This window comes from Lathyrus oleraceus, chromosome 6, assembly GCF_024323335.1.
Source record: "Lathyrus oleraceus cultivar Zhongwan6 chromosome 6, CAAS_Psat_ZW6_1.0, whole genome shotgun sequence".
Classification (NCBI taxonomy): Eukaryota; Viridiplantae; Streptophyta; class Magnoliopsida; order Fabales; family Fabaceae; genus Lathyrus; species Lathyrus oleraceus.
The window spans coordinates 215,204,635-215,208,805 of record NC_066584.1 but is presented as its reverse complement, the minus strand read 5'-3'; positions in this window follow the sequence as shown (position 1 = coordinate 215,208,805).

The window sequence follows — 4,171 nt, the reverse complement described above, 5'->3', positions numbered from 1 at the left end:
GTCGTCTTTTCCATGTCCTCTGGCGCCATCTTGATCTGATTATACCCGGAGAAACCATCCATGAAAGAGAATACCGAGGATTGAGCCGTATTATCAACCAATACATCAATGTGAGGTAATGGGAAATCATCTTTCGGACTCGCTCTATTCAAATCCCGGTAATCGACACACATTCTGACTTTTCCATCCTTCTTCGGCACAGGAACGATGTTGGCCACCCACGGTGGATAACTTGTAACAGCCAGAAAACCCGCATCCCACTGCTTCTGAACCTCTTCCTTGATCTTAGTTGCCATGTCAGGACTCGTTCTACGAAGCTTCTGCTTGACCGAAGGACATCCTTCTCTAAGAGGTAATCGATGCACCACAATGTCTGTATCTAAACCAGGCATATCTTGATATGACCAGGCGAATATTTCCACATATTCTCTCAGCATCTCAATCAGCCTCCTCTTGACAGAGTCCTCTAAAGCAGCCCCAATCTTGATTTCTCTTTTGGCGTCCTCAGTACCCAAATTAACAACCTCCAACTCCTCCTGATGAGGTTGGATGACCCTTTCCTCCTGCTTCAGTAATCTGACCAATTCTGCAGGGAGTTCACAGTCTTCCTCACTCTCCTCTTCAGCTTGGTAGATGGGTTTGTCGAAATCATACTGAGCCATAACAGAACTGTTCATAGTGAATGCCATAAGATCGCTTCTGCATGTTTAATGCTTTGTTTTAGAAAAAGAGTTCAAAAAAGTCACAAAAAATAAAAACATTTCCATTTTTATTGTTTTTTGAAAAAGATGAAAACAAAAAATTGAAAGACAGGGATCACAAAGTTTGATTTCAAAAAATGTCCTTCATTAATGATAATCATTGAAACATGATGAGGCCCTACAATGAATCACTACGCCTTGGGCAGATCGTAGGATTTTCATGCAAAAATGACAAAACAACAGAAAATTACTCTGTCAGAAGAGTAACTTGAACCACTTCTTCAGCCGTCCAATTGTTGATAGACCCCCCTGGTGCACACGGGCGAACCCAGTTGTCCAAATCACAATCGCTGTCACAGTCTTCAATACCGGTTGCGGAGACGTCACCATGATTCATCAGCCCAGCGCTGGTAAAAAGTACTCGGACCCGCTTGACCATTCTGCTCTGCTCGGAGAGGCTCATAACCAACGCCAAATTTGTCTTCTTTAACCGGCAAATCCACCATCTTGCCCCAGCCTTCAGTTTTGCCAGAATCAACAACCTCTTTGGCCTGCTTATAAGAAGTAATTGAAGCACCTGGCTTCCTCTGCTCAGCGTACGCCACTTTCTCAAGAGCCACAGTCTCAAACGCCTGGCATAAGGTTTCGTGGATCTCGCCATCCACCTCAACATATTTGAACGAGGATAGATGACTCACAAGAATTTTCTTCTTCACCGCACACAGTCACAATCTGACCGTTCCAGACATACTTGAGCTTTTGATGGAGAGTCGACGAGACTGCCCCTGCTGCATGAATCCATGGACGCCCCAACAAACAACTGTAGGCTGGCTGGATGTCCATAACATAGAAGATGATATTGAATACCTCAGGACCTATCTTCACAGGCAAGGTAACTTCCCCACACACAGAACGTTTGGATCCGTCGAAAGCACGAACGATCAGGTCACTGGGATTAAGCACAAACCCTTCCGCATCAATCTTCCTCAGAATCTGCTTAGGCAACACATTCAGCGACGACCCGGTGTCTACCAATACGTGAGACAACACTGCCCCCTTGCACTCCATGGTGATGTGCAAGGCTTTGTTATGGTTCCGCCCTTCAGGCGTTAAGTCCAGGTTGGTGAATCCTACACCATGCCTGGTGCTCACATTGGCCATCACACCCTCCAATTGATTGACAGAAATCTCCTGAGGCACGTAAGCCAAATTCAACATCTTCAGCAAGGCATTACGGTGTGCTTCAGAGCACATCAACAGTGAAAGTATAGAAATCTTGGACGGAGTTTGATTCAACTGATCTACAATTTTGTAGTCACTCTTCTTGATTATCTTCATAAACTCCTCCACGTCCTTCTCAAATGAGCCCTCGGGCGCTTCCTTCTGGACAGGTTCTTCCTCAACCACTGCTTGCTTACCCTTTGCTCTGGCGAGAGCCTCAGCATTATTGTCCCTCAAAGGCTGCGGTGCGAACAGACGACCGCTTCTGGTAAAACCTCCTGGACCTCCTACATTATCCACAGCCGGACCAACAGTTGCAGGAACTCTAGTCGGCAAACCAATTGTCACTGGAGTTTGATTCACTGGTCTTGTCTGACTCTCAGCCCTTCTGTAACTGCGGTGAGCATTATCATACTTCCACGGCACGGCCCTACTATTCTCAACAACCCTTCTTCCAGACGCAACGATAGTAGTCGGAGCACTGATGGTTACTGGAACGGGAATGGTAACTGGGGTACCATTCGTTGCAGGTGCACTAACGACCCTTTGTCCACGTTCTTCAGACGGTTTAAAGTAAATGGTGATAGTTGACACTGTTCCACGATCTTTTACAGCCCTACTGAATTGCAAACAACCCTCATCCATCATACCCTGGATACCGGCCCTTAACGGTCGCAGCCATTCTCAGATTCTGCACAGCCCAAACAATCCTCATTACAGCCCGGGTAGACACCCCCATTCAGCAGACGGCCCTTCACAACTAACAGAGAAGTTTGAACATCATCAACATTAACAACCAGATCTTCAGCTTCTTTCCCTTCAATATTGTTCACTCTGTGCCCACCATGCTGAGGCATAGGGTTGTTCACAACGTTAGGCACTGGAGCGAAGTTGATTGCCTTGGCATCGATCAAATCTTGAACCTTGTGCTGGAGAGCCCGACACTTCTCAGTATGATGCCCTGGTGCCCCAGAGTGAAAGTCACATCTAACATTAGCATCATAGCCAGGAGGCAGCACAGTTGGAGTGGCCATCGTACGCAACTCTACAAACCCTAACCGGAGTAGTTCGGGTAGTAGCTCTGCGTAAGACATAGGCAGAGGATCAAATCTTCTATCAGCCTGTAATCTCTGCCTAGGCTGGAAAGGACGTTGTTGTTGTTGTTGTTGTTGCGGTTGTTGAACTCTTTGTTGTTGTTGCTGACGAGGTTGAGGTGTCGGAATGGTTACTGCAGCAGCTTGACGGTATTCACTTCTATTCTGATCTCTGCGGTGTTGAACAGCATTAGTTTCACCCTCCCTTCGACGAGGTGCCCCAACAAACGGCTTCTTAGAAGAAGAGGAACCAGCATCTTGGATCTTCCCAGTTTTAATCAAACTCTCAGTCCTCTCTCCACAAATGACAACATCAGAAAAACTACCGAATGGGCAGCTCCCCATCCGGTCCATAAACACACCTTGAAGAGTACCGATAAACATGTCTGTCAACTCCCTCTCCAGCATAGGGGGTTGAACTCTAGCAGCTAGTTCACGCCACCTCTGGGCATACTCCTTGAAGCTTTCATTGGATTTCTGACAAAGACTCTGCAGCTGAGTCCGGCTCGGTGCCATGTCCATGTTGTGTTTGTATTGCCTCAAAAAGGCCTCACCCAGATCCCTCCAACAGCGGATAGAATCTCTCTTCAATTCCATGTACCAGTCCAAAGAAGCCCCAGATAGACTATCTTGGAAAAAATACATCCACATCTTTTCATCATCGGTATACGCGGAGATCTTTCGATAATAAGCCTGCACATGGGTGCGAGGGCAAGAAGTACCGTTGTATTTGTCGAAGGACGGTGCTTTGAACTTGTGAGGGATTCTCAAACCTTCAACCAATCCCATATTAGTAACATCAAAACCGAGAGAATTTTGACTTTCCATAGCACGGATCTTCTCAGCAAGAGCCTCAACTTTACGGTCTCTCTCATTAACCCTTCCCAGAGCGTCTTCGTCTTCACTGAGCAGAGAGAACATATCCTCTTGTCTGTCAACAATCGGAACAGGATTACGGGCCGGAGCACGGACTACTCTGGCATTAGCGGCATCTGGAACAATAGGTTGACCGTTGATTCGAATACCCCCCAACTCATCACCTACAGCATAGTTGTTGATGGGTACAGCAGCAGCAACATTGTTATCATCGACCGGGCCTCCCTCTGGCGGAGCATGGTTGATCGGTGGATTTGCAGCCTCTTGTCTCTGAACCAT